Source organism: Monodelphis domestica, chromosome 1 (genome assembly GCF_027887165.1).
Source record: "Monodelphis domestica isolate mMonDom1 chromosome 1, mMonDom1.pri, whole genome shotgun sequence".
NCBI classification, from domain to species: Eukaryota; Metazoa; Chordata; class Mammalia; order Didelphimorphia; family Didelphidae; genus Monodelphis; species Monodelphis domestica.
Window position 1 is genome coordinate 659,057,480 of NC_077227.1, and position 13,550 is coordinate 659,071,029.

At 36.3% G+C, this 13,550-nt stretch overlaps 1 protein-coding gene across 3 annotated transcripts in view; it reads left to right on the forward strand.

Annotated features, from left to right (window-relative positions):
- Positions 1-13,550, forward strand: part of FBXO11 (F-box protein 11) — a 110,252-nt gene that overhangs the window by 16,914 nt on the left and 79,788 nt on the right. The window lies entirely within an intron of this gene.

A 13,550-nucleotide genomic window follows, 5' to 3' on the forward strand; every position in this document is an offset into this window, starting at 1 on the left:
TACACAAGATAAGGAAACCTGAGCTATTTCAAAGCAGCCACCATTCCCTGATCTCACATACACTGCAATAGTTAGGATGCATTCCATATCAGTAGTTTCTGAAAAAATTAAATTGATATAGTAGACTAGTTTCCTTTTCTTTGGAAGCTTAAAATTGCATTGTGTAAAGCAAAGGAAGATAACTATCAGTACAGTTTTAATTTACAAGGAGCTTTTTGATCTTTTTTTTTTCTATTTCTGACTTGTAAAGTTGCAAAGTTTTATATTTAGATAGATATTATTTGCACCAAATACACAATTTTCTTTATATTATTTGTTAGATATTTAAAAGTGGTAATGAACACACACTGGAAAAACGCTGCTTATAATATCCTTCTGGTCCACATTAAAGGACTCTTATAGTTTAATATATTTGAGATCCTTCTGGAAATTACAGTGGTTGGGTAGACTAGGGTTTCTTGAGCCAGTAACTAATAGTTCCACCATTTGTGTGCTTAGTTATTTTATGCTAGGCACTTCAAAGTTGCTGTTGCTTAGGAATGAACAAGAAGGTTCAGTAGCATTTTTGTAGAAATAAATGGCATTGAAGTGGTGCACTGGATAGAGAACCAGGTCTAGAGATAAGGAAATCTTGGATTCAAATATAGCCTCAGATAACTTCCTAGCCATGTGACTTTGGATAAATCACTTAATCCCAGTTACCTAATGCTTACTGCTTTTTTGCCTTAGAACCCATACTTAGGATCAGTTTTAAACAGAAGGTACCTGTCTTTTTAAAAGAAAGGAGAGGGGGCAGTTGGGTAGCTCAGTGGATCGAGAGCCAGTCCTAGAGACGGGAGGTCCTAGGTTCAAATCTGGCCTCAGACACTTCCCAGCTCTGTGACCCTGGGCAAGTCACTTGACCCCCATTGCCTAGCCCTTACCATTCTTCTGCCTTGGAGCCAATATACAGTATTGAGTCCAAGACTGAGGGTAAGGGTTTAAAAAAAAAAGAAAGAAAGGAGAAATACCACTAGGGCAAAACCCAGCCTGCACCCCTGCCCTGCAGGGTAGACTAAATATTTGTTTTGGAAACTCTCTAACTAAAATCTCTATAGCCTAGGTAAAAGAGTTCTGGGACTAATGAGCCATCCTAAAAGATAAAGATCTGGAAACTAATGTGATATTTAAAGAATTGCCAATATATGTCAAATATGCAATATTTCCAAGCTAACTACCATCTATAAATATAGATAGATGGATTAGACTCTTCTTTTCTGAGCAGATGGCCTGGCCCATGAGAAAAGTTGTTTTAAGTATTTATCTTCATTTTACAGATGAAACCAAATGTTCCAAAGTTTTAAGTGACTTGTCCATGAATCTATAGCAAATAGTTATGAGATGGATTTTGAGTTCAAATCTCTTTAATCTAAATCCAACAATTATGCCAACTACACTAAGGTTGGTACTCATTGCTGTAACAAGACTTACAGCTTTGTCAAAGATATTGAGGGGGGAGAGAAAAAGTCTATTTTCCATGCTGCTGGCCCCTCCCCTCCATTAGTTTGTATAATATCTTTCTTACAGGGTTAGATGGAGGAAACATTTGGCTGTTAAGGTTTTGAAACCCCAGAGCACATTGCTGAGGTAAAATAATTTTCATTATTATCAGTGGTCTTTAATAGTAAATACTCCAATAATGAGTATAACAGAGAGAGTCCATTTTAAATTTGGGACCTAGCAGATTTAAAATAAGTTAGACCACCTTATAAAATTATAAATTATAAAATTATATTTACTTATTAGAGTTTAATCAGTCTAATAATTTTTAGAGACAGGAGGAACCTTAGAAATACTCCAACCAGTCCTTCTATGTTGTTATATGTGAGGGTGCTGAAGTCCAGAGATGTTAGATGAATTGACCCATTTATTGTATCAAGGCCATACCTTTCTCCTAACCATCTTCCCTCTCCTATAAGTTGTTTCCATTTCCTTCCAACTTTTTTTTTAATTTAAAAAAATGTATTTAATACCACTTCTAAAAGTAGCAAAAGTAAGGACTATTGATATAAAACTCCAGATAAAATTCCTTTTAAGCCTCTTTGTTCTCTGAGTGTAATTGAAGACATATAATCCATGACTTGAAGATAAATATGACAGACTTGCTTGTAAAGGTTATCAGCTATATTTTAGATTCCAAGGATTAGGATTGCTCCCAGAGAGACCTTTTCATACTTTAATTCAGAGGCTTACAGTTTAAAGTGAGGTAAGTTATATTCAGAGAAACCAGCTGTTGAACACTGATACTGGATAGTAATTTACATGGCTTATCAAGACCTTGTTATGTCAAACCAATTTGATTTTGGTTTTTAAAAGAGTTCTCCAGTTCTCTAAAGGATAAAAGATGGGACCAGTAGGATAAGCCAGTTAAACTTAAGAAATTTTATCTCATCTTTTGGGGAGGGGGTGGCAGGGCGTTCATGATAGTGACAAAGACTAATCTCTCTTTATCCAAGATAGATGTGTCTTTTCACACAAGCTAAAAGCATAGCAGCCATTCACAGGCCCAGTACCACTACTGATTAATAGTTTTGAGCTACTGGGTTTCTCACCTAGGCTAATTCACCCCTCTTTCAGTGTGTATAGCTCTTTAGGTGTATACAGCTTTTACGGTCAAGGAGAGATTTATGTAGTTATGTTTTGTAGTTGATTCTAGATTTAGTATTTCAATCAATAACTTAAATGAATGGAGAAAACATTTAGTTTACAGATATTAATTTTTGTGACCTTTAGGAATAAAAGTAAAAGGACTTTGAAAAGTTTATGAAACAGTCTGTCAAAAATGGTATGCACTTATTTGCAGCACAGTGTACAGAGAAATCCTTCCCTAAAACCTCCATGGACTCAGAAAATGACTGATATTAATTTAATGAATTGTTTTAATTACTAAGTCTGTGTACAAGACCTATTTTATAGAAGGCAGACATAAAAACTGGGAAATGTTTCTATTAAACTCAGTAGTAAAGGCTGAAAATAATAGGAAAATATAGCAATTCTGGAGGAGTCTAAAAGAAAATGACCCAATAATGCTTGAAGATGATTGTTTGCCACCACCTTTAAAAACTACAGCAACAAAACAATTTGAGTCAGGGTCACTCTTTTAGATTGAAAGTTGAGCAGCCCCTCACAGACCTGACCCCAATGCTGACTCCCAGGTAAGTTTGCACCTCCTTTGGTAGTTTGGTGGCTCTCTGCTACTCTGAGCATCCTGGCCACCTATTCAGAGAACAGGCAGGGGAAATAGGCTAAATTCTAGCTTGGTGGTTTATTGGTTATAAAGAACTTCTTGGAAGGAAAGATTGCAAAAACCAGAATAGTAGGCCAGTAAGAAGGATTATATGATCTTGTTCCATGAGCTCAGCTATTTCCATAGGTGTTCTTAATATGAGAGAGAGAGAGAGAGAGAGAGAGAGAGAGAGAGAGAGAGAGAGAGAGAGAGAGAGAGAGAGAGAGAGAGAGAGTTTATTAGCTTATATGTTGATGTTTCATCTTTAGAATTTTATGGTCATGTTGTTCTTTATAACTTGTCGGTCTTAATGAAAGAGAGAGAGACAGAGAGAGCTCACTAGATCATATGTTGATGTTTCATCTTTAGAATTTTATGGTCATGTTCTTTATAACTTGTTGGTCTTCTTGAACTGTCAGCTCTTTGTGTAGCAGCTCTAAGAAATCTAATTTTATTGCTTAGTATTTTTACCCTATCCTATGACAGAAGAAAAATTTTGATAAATGAATCAGTGTTATTCATGTCAATACTTCTTCCAGGGCTTTATCTGTCACATCTCTCATCTATCACAACCCTTTTTTCTTAAGTTCTAAATTTGGAGTGGTCTATATATCCTGCATGGAGTATCTATCCAATGTGCTTTAATGTTTCATATATAACAGTGCAACATTTAAGCTATTCATCTGTTTGTCCCTCACTTTTGATACATGACTGGTCCATTTGATGTTTCTGGCCATACATTTCTTTAATATATTTTATGCCACTTGTTGCATGAGAGTCATCATAGTGAAGCCTACTTCTATCCACTCTGTACCTCTCCATTGCCCACTATGTGAACTGCAGTTTAATTTTTTAAGAGATTAGGCAATAATTTGGGATAGAGGGCTGTGTAATTTCTAAAATTCAGTCTAGCCTACTATATATTCACTGTTATTTAGCTCTGAGCCCAACTTGATGTCCCTTTGCTACAGTGAGCAAATCGGCTCTTTATCCAACTACATATTCTTAATCTACTTGGTTTTTCCTCTGTCAACCACTAGGCCTTTCTCTTTTGAATAAGTGGATCTAATTGAGTCAGTCTTGTGATATTTTGCTGCTTGGTGTGCAAAAATCCACTTAAAGTCAAATGCGAAAAGAATTTGTAGGATTTTACTATTAATTAGGAATGCTGCTCAGGATAAACATTCTCCATATTAGTGATAAAGAACCTTGGTGAATATGTATATATCCCCTTCCTTTATGCTTCACTTGATAGCTAGATGGAACAAAAATTCTCTATGTTTATATCTATTAAGGAATCTTAGGCAATCTGACCATATGCACTGCTAGATACTTTGTTGGAAGAGAGCTTTTCTTTCCTACCAAATCATGTGTAGTTTAAAAAATAATCAATATAGCTTATCTTTCTTTGTCAATTATGTGGTTATTAAAATGTCTACTGTTGAAAATCACCTGTGAAAGACCATTTGTCTCTTCTCATTTTCTTCAAGGATACTTTAAAATGGTACATTGGACATTTTCATCTATGTTTCCCAGAAATGAGAAAGGAGACATTATGGAAGTTAGGTGGTACAGTAGATAGAGCATTGGGATTGGAGTTAAGAAATCCTGAGTTCAAATCCAACCAGAGATTGTGGTTTTGGCAAGTCACTTAACCTTTGTTTATCTGAGTTTCTTCAACTATAAAATAGAGATGATAATAGCACCTACCTCCTAGGGTTGTCATGAGGATCAAATGGGGTAATAGTTGTACACAAGTGCCTCTCACATAATAGGCATATAAATGCTACCCCTCATCATCATCATAATTACTATTAATCATCATCACTCATGTTGTTGGGCAATAATACTGTGATTCCCCTCCCCCCCCCATTCTTTTGAATTTTCACCATCTTTTAGATATATTGAAAACTGCTGCCCCTCACATGAATTCATTCTGTGTATGCTTGGTCTGCTGTAGCTACTTTTTTCAATATCACCTGAGAAGGCCTGGGTTCAAATGCCACATACTGTGTGATTTGGGCCCAAATACATTTTTAACCTCACTGGACCTCGGTTTTCTCATTCATAAAATGAGGAGGTTAGATAGTATGTCTAAGGTCCTTTTAGCTCTAAATCTGTAGTTCTGTATTCATTTTGTCATATTGCAGTGTAATGATTTTCTTTTACATTCATTTACCTCACTTTAAAAAAAGCATTTCCCTATTTGATGGGTACTATTTCTTATTCCTTGCTACAAGAACCAGAAGTGATTTCATGAATAGTTTTGAAGAATTTCAGACCTTTATTTCTGTCTTTCAACACTTTTGGGTTTTGTTTGACTACCAGTGAAATCTCTAGGAAAGGAATAGACATTGTAGTCACTTGAGCATAATTCCAAATTTGCTTTCTGGAATGTTTGGACCAGCTCCACCAACAGTGTGTTGTACACCTTTCTTCTTACAGCTCATCCAACATTGACTTCTGTATATAGTCATCTTTGTCAGTTTCTTGAGTATAAGGTGAGACTTATCCATTTTATACTTTGTGATCTCTTTTTTCCCTTGTTTAGTTCAGAATTTTCTTCCTAGTAGTAGTCATGAAAGGTACTTGTTTGATCTGCTCCTGCTATGCCTTTTTAGCTTCTTTTAATATATGGTTTAAGATGTTGGTCTAAATCTTTATTTTCCAGACTCTTTCCTAGTTTTCCTAGGAGTTCTTATACAGGTGTCTTGACATTTCCCCAAAGAATTTTCATTCTGATTATAGAAACATATATTGAGTTTCTATTACCACAGACAGAATTTTGTTGATATACTTTGGTATTTTTGATAGGCCCTTATGATTTATAAGACCTCTTTTATTATGATACAAGAACTTGCAGAGATGCAGTAAAAGGATTCTTTATGTTAATAAACATGAATGATAAAATCTTAAACCTTATATACTGTATCTGCTTAACTTTTTAGTCAGGGAAGAGACATTAGTAAAGTTATCAAGAGCTGGGGAATCCATAGGATTTTTAGAGGAATCATAATTTTAAAGTTTGAATGATGCTATTATCTAGTGTAAACACTTTATATTATTTTGGTTGAAGATAGTGTGTATGCGGGGCAGCTGGGTGGCTCAGTGGATTGAGAGCCAGTCCTAGAGACGGGAAGTCCTAGGTTCAAATCTGGCCTCAGACACTTCCCAGCTGTGTGACCCTGGGCAAGTCACTTAACCCCCATTGCCTAGCCCTTAACACTCTTCTGCCTTGGAACCAATACATAATATTGAGTCCAAGACTGAAGGTAAGGATTAAAAAAAAAAAAGATAGTATGTACGGGTATGTATATTTTATATTGTTCCCTTATTTTAACAGATGAGAACTAAGGCCTAGGGAGGTTAAATGATTTTCCTCAGATCTGTGGAACTAGATGTAAGAGATAGGACTAGAATTTATGTCTGCAGGCTCTAGTCTAATGTTTTTTTTTTTTCTACTCCTCTAACATATAAACTGTCTTAATAGTATAGGATCACTTCCAAGAAAAAAGACTAGAAATCTGAAGCTGATTTTTTTTTTAATTGAGTGTTTTGTGGCTCTTGGTCATTGTCAAGGAAATTTCTTTTAGGGCAGTATTGACCATTTTATCCTCTTGGAATTTCAAAATGACTTTGTATGTGATTTTTATTTTGTAGACTGTCACATATAACAATGTTTAGAAGACACCAGGCTCTCTATGCCATATTCAGTGACATTCTTTAAAGCATTACATACTTTTTATCAGGATTGGATTCTAGTATCTCTTAGTTGCCTTGATTATCCAAAATTAAACTTATTAGCTTCCCCCCAAGATATGAAGTCACTGTTTTTGTGAATGGTATCTATATAGCTAGGCTTCTCTGTTCAAAATCTTCGTATTTATTTTATGACTTTTCTATCTCTGTTGCCTCTCCTAGGCAATTGATCTCAGTCCTACTGAGTACTTCTATTGTATTATACCCTCCACCAATGTAGAATAAGCTCTCGTTTCCTGGTCAATTGCAGTAGCCTTCTAATAGGTACAATGAATTTCTAAAACTTCCTCTACACCTCTTCTTTCTCCCATCATTCTCCATATTGACAGTTTATCTTCTTTATGTCATTCCTTGAATCAAAACATTACTTCTCCTTTTTATGACATTTAAGACCTTCCTTAATTTATCTCTACCATATCTCTTCAATCTTATGTGATAATACTTCATGTTTTGTATACTCTTTTGTTGTTATTCAGTTATGCCTCTCTTCATAATCCCATTTTGGGGTTTTCTTGGCAAAGGTGCTAAAGTGGTTTGCCATTTCCTTCTCCAGCTTGTTTTATAGATGAGGAACTGAGGTAAAGTAGTGACTTGCCCAGGATCATACAATTAAGTATCATAGATCAAAATTTTGAACTCATGAAGATGAGTCTTCCTCATTAGGAACCCATCATTCTATCCTCTTGTACCACCTATAGCTGCCTTTCTATACTCTAGCCCAGTGATGGCAAAATTTTTAGAGACTGAACTGCTTTAGAGACTACCCAAACTGCAACTTCACACACTGCATTTGAGCCCCCACCTTACCCCCAAAAAGGGAGGGAGGGAGGAAGCGTTCCCATTGGACTACTGAGCAGAAGAGCAGATGATGTAAGAAATGTCCTCAGGTGGAAAGGAGAGAGGGAAGGGAGCAGCCCCCTCTAGCATATTCCAGCATGCGTGCCATAGGTTCAACAACACAGCTCTAGCCAAACTCCTACTGCCTATAGATATATTGGTATTATACCACTTTATAGATTTTGATACTACATTGTCTTAGCACCTTTGCTATTCCTCAAACACTTGGTTCCTTCTTATATTCCCTCCCCAAACCTACCCCTGACTCCTATTCTTAACTTATCCATTTAAGCTCAGTTCATATGCTGTTTTCTCCTTCTAGGCTTCTAGCCTTCCCTGATCTTGTTTGGATCCCCTAAATAAATAATGATCTTCCCTACTTCACAGAGCACTTTGCTTATACCTCTCAGACTCTTATAATGTGTTACTTAATGTTATAATTGCTTTGTTCATGTTTCATAGCCCACTTGTAGATTGTAAGGGCCATGAGTGCGCACTGTCACAACTCCCAGCATTCTCCACAAAATAGATATTTAGCAAATATTTAATTATCCAAAGAAAGCTGCTGATGACTTGTATTGATGTGAAAAGAATTTGTTAGCCTTTCTGTTTCATTTTAACAGAAAACATTAAGCCTCTAGTTAAAAAAAAAAAGAAATCTGTCAGTTGTGAGCATCAAAGAACCCAAGGACATGAATAACCAACCACATCAGATAGGTATATATCCATTATACAACATCAAACTTTTTCCAGATACCCTAAAGAGGGTATCAGTAGCCTAAATACCATTTGTGTTTTATGGTCAGGGAGGAAGTAAGTAGCAGTGGCCTAAGTCCTTGGAGATTTTATTGAGTAGCCTAGTTACTATAGCAGGTTTCCCAGAGTACAGTAAAGGAACACCCTAGAATGGAAAAAAAACACTGATTTTCCAAGCATTCTTCCCCTTTAAACTCCACCCCCTTCCACTCTCTATCCCCAAATGCTTCATTCTTTCTCCCCGATGCCTTTGCTTACCTAGTCTGACTCCATCTTATATTGCAGAGAAAGCAAAAATCAGACATGAATGGGGGCCCAGTCTTAGGTCCCAGCCTGCTTTCCTCTCAACCTTGCCCTTTCTTTGATCTTAAATGTCTCTAGATAGATCTGTGGGCATTCAACAATGAAGGATGTCTTTAGAGTCCATGTCATTGAAGTTTCAGACTCTACCTTGGAAGCTCTTAAAAGCATAGTACAGGGATAATGTGTGTGTGTTGTGTGTTATATATATGACATATATATATATATTCTATTGAATACTAGATTTAGTCAGAAAAACTGACTCTAAATCCTAATACTGCAAATTATTTAATTACGTACTGACCTTTCACCTCTCTAGACCTTACTTAACACATCTCTAAGATGAATGGGGTTAACCTGAACTAGATGTCCTCTAAGGTTTCTTCCAACCCTTAAATCTGTGATACTATGATCCTATTTTTATTCATTTGGTACATTTTGTTTAAGTTTAATTTATAATATAAACAGACATAGAATGCTGGATGAGGCATTATTCCAGTCAAGTGAAGAAAGAATAGGTAATATGTTGTTTTATTCTACTTGTTTAAAATTGACAATATTTGAAGCACCTGCTAGCCGTTAAGACTTTCTGATCTTTTTAGGATAGCTTGTCCAGCTTTACAAATTATTAAAATTACTTAGTTACTAGATATGAATAATTAATTGGCAAGCACATAAAAATATATGTGACATCACAGATTTATAGATTTATAGAATGAAGGAAGGCAATGGTTTCTCCTAGAGAAATCCTACGTGCTATTTTGAGATTTTCCTCTAATCAGAAAATTTTGAATTTGTTATTGCTCCTTCTATACATATTCTCTATATGTCCCTGAGCAAATTATCCAACTTACTTGAGTTTTGGTTTTCTGTTTTGTGAAATGGGCATAATAATAGGTGGTGTATCCCTGTCTCAGGAAGTATTTCTACATCTGGTACAGTGGACCACTCAGAGCCTGATGAGAGTTCAGAAAAATAATTACTAAAAACATAATCACTGGCCTTCATGTAAAAGGAACAGGCAAGGAGATAAATGCAGTCCTCTGTCCTTATGGACTCCTTGTCTAAATCAAAATCCAGATTGGGATTTTGGTTCATCCACCGGGAAGCAGTTAACTCAAATCAGCAAGATCTGTCCCCTAGTAAACTAACTAATGGCAGTCCTGGTTGGGGGTTTAACTCAAACTGCCCAAAGTCTGCCAAGGTCCTGGCCCAAAGAATTCACTCCCTGAACCCTAACTACTAATAACCTGAGTGGCCACGGTAATAAATGTCCGCTTCACAGTACTTACAGGTTGACTACCACCAGATTTAAGGTACTTTGTAGGTCCTACTTATAAATGTATGGCTCATGAACCCCCAGTTGTGTGCTTACCTTTAATAGGCACAATATAGACATAGCCCAAAGCAAAAATATTTACAGACATTATTGTAAGAATAATAGTAACAAAACATTCTCCCTATAAACCTAGGGTGTATTTGCCCATGTGTTTGAAATACAGTAGTAGAGAGGGGCACACTTAGGGAATATATGGTCATGGCAACTTATTGCTTCAAGTACTATGGGACTCTTATCTTTATCCTGTCTCTTCTCATGATGCTCCCCATGAATATGATATTTCTTTTGAGCAAGTAGCTTAGCTGAGTTCTTTTGACCTACCTAATCCTTTCCTAACTCAACTTATGACTAGTAAGACTGACTGTTCTTAACAGAGTTTACTCTCTTCAGAATTCACCTGTCTTAAAGTCTAGGTGAGGTGTTTTCTATCTGACAAGTTGCTCCATTTCAGAACTCTAAGGCCATTTGTCTGGTGGGAAGAAAGAATATTTTTTTCTCCTTCCCCAAAGCAGAGGAGTAATGATTCCTTCATAGTAACTGAGTTCTTCCTTCAGAGTTGGCTTTATTCTGGTTCCTGAAGTCTCAATTTCTAGAGCCATTCTCTACTTTGAATTTTTACTTGGAGAATGTTCTACTTTTTAAAAGACCTCCTAGGACATGGCCCATCCCTGGCCAGCAATAGCTAAATGCCCTCTAATTCCATCTATTTTGATTGGAGAATTTCATCCCTGTAAAGAGGTTTTATACTTTTTTAAAAGGCTATAACACCTCATTTTCTTTGCTCTCTTTCCATTATAATTTGTAATTTCATTAATTAGACTGGAGGAACGAATCAATCAGGAGTATTCTGATTCATTACCCTCACTCATTTCTCTTTCTTCCCATTAGAAGGTTTTTGCAAGGTAAATTTTTGGAAGGATACATTAGCAACTAGAGGATCGGGAAAGGTCTCATGTTAGAGATGTTGTTCAAGTGGTACTTTGAAGAGGCAGAGGTAAGGAGGAACACATTCAGACATAAGGGGTAAACAGTCTGCAAAGGACAGAGGTTGAAAATAGAATGTCATGTATAAAGAACAGCAAGGGGACCAATTGGGATAGGTCATAGAATTTTTGAGGCCAGAGTGAGTAGGTTAGAACTTGCTTGTGAAGGGCTTTAAATAACAGAGGATTTTATATTTGATTCTAGAAGTGATAAGGAGATGGTGGAATTTATTGAGCAAGGGAATAATGTGATCAGACCTATGTTTTAGGAATATCATTTTGGCAGCTATCTGTAGAATGGATTGCATAAGGGAGATATTTTATTTTAGGCAGGGGAAGCAATTAGAAGGCTATTGTAATAGTTCATGTGGAAGTTAATACTGGCCTAAACTAAGGAATCATGTATTCCTAAAGAATTAGTCAGCTATTTAAAATTAAATGAAGCGAGATTTGTGGCATTTTCTGAATGGAAACATTTATTTACACACACATACATATGATTTCTTAGTAATAGCACATGACAAAAATAAGTCATGTGGCAGGGCACAGAGATGGCAAATTTAAAAAGCAGAAATACTAAGTACATCATTTACATACCATAATTTAAGTAAAAACAGTAATCAATACAAAGAGCACAAGCAAGAGACACAAACCTAAATGGAGACATAATAAAATCATGAGCAATGAAAAGTCAGAGCACAATATCTGAAAGACAATAATAATGATTAGTGTACCAAATTTTCTGGGATATAGATAAAATTGTCCTCACGAGAAAAATTACATAACTAAAATGTATTAAAACAAAAAAGAGAGAATTCGTGAACTTAATGAGCAATTAAACATTTTTTAATCATCAATTAAAACTAAACAAGCAGTACAACAGGAGAAATCTCAAAAATTATTAAGAGAAATAAATACATTGAAAACCAAAAAGTCTGAAACTGATAAAGCTAAAGGCTGATTCTTTAAATAAGATAAATGTTTACAAATCTTTAGTCAGCTTGATTAAAAGCAAAAGGAAGGAAATTTAGATTAACGTAGTACAAAAATTAAATGTGATTAACGTAGTACAAAAATTAAATGTAATCTCTAAACAGAGAAGTAAAAATTATCAGTAAACATTTGTATGCTAGGAAAAGAATTAAAAAAAAACAATAGATTATATAAAAAACATTAGAAACCTCAAATGATAACACCAAATAAAAATCTTAATCCCATTTCAGAAAAGGAAATTGAACTACTGGTAAAGAAACTATGGGAGGGGCAGAATCCTAGATAATTGAAAGTTTTTAAAAGAATGATATTTATACATTACACAGATTCTTCTTAAAAACTGAAAAGGAAGGCACTTTACCATGTTCTTTCCTCCCTCCCAAAACCCTTACCTTCCATCTTAGAATTGTTACTAAGTATCATTCTAAGGTAGTAGTAGTAGTCTCTCGGTAACCGAGGATGACTATTGTCTTTGTGTGTTTTTGTGCACAAAGATACTTGTGCATGAAGATTTAAGTGGAAAAGTCGGTGCACAGAGACAGTTCCCCTCTCTCGGCGTTGGAAGCCTGGGTCCAGTGGCACGAAAAGTCGCTACACCTGGAGACTTCCTCAACTGCATTGGGTGGCCGTGTTGTCTTTTGTGCTCCATCACGTCCTAAGCACTCCACAGTGCTTTGCTGCGTTGCCATCTCAGCAGTTGAACCTTCTTATTGGTTTCTTCCGTCTGTTCAGCCGAAGCAGTCTTCACATGCTGGGTGAGCAAAGCCTTAGTTCACCAGGGGTCGACGACCCGATGGCTACCCTCACGAGGTTTGGCCAGCCTGTCGAAGCCGTTGCCCGGGGTGTGGCCGCTGCCACATGCTAGCAGCTACTGGGAGCCACAAGTGAGAGCTGGGTGTCAGGTGGGGGTCAGAGGCTGGAGAGCTGCCCTAGGAGGGCACGACAAGCCCTCCATACCAGAGATACTACCCCTCCCTTAGCACCCCATATGCCCCTAAGGCAGAAGAACAGTAAAAGGGGTAGGCAATTAGGGTTAAGTGACTTGCCTAGGGTCACATAGCTAGGAAGTGTCTGAAGGCAAATTTGAAACTTGAGACTCCTAGCTGCCTTCAACCATATTCTTTAATGAGACAAATATCACAGTCTTAGTACCTATACTTGGGGACAAATAGACTATAGTAATTTATCCAAAAAAATTACTGTTGATCAAGCTATATTTATACAGAGGTTGGAGTGATGGATCAATATTGGGAAAAGTTAACATAATTAGTCATGTTTTTAAAAAAACAGCAAAAATCACTTGAATATTTCAGAGCAT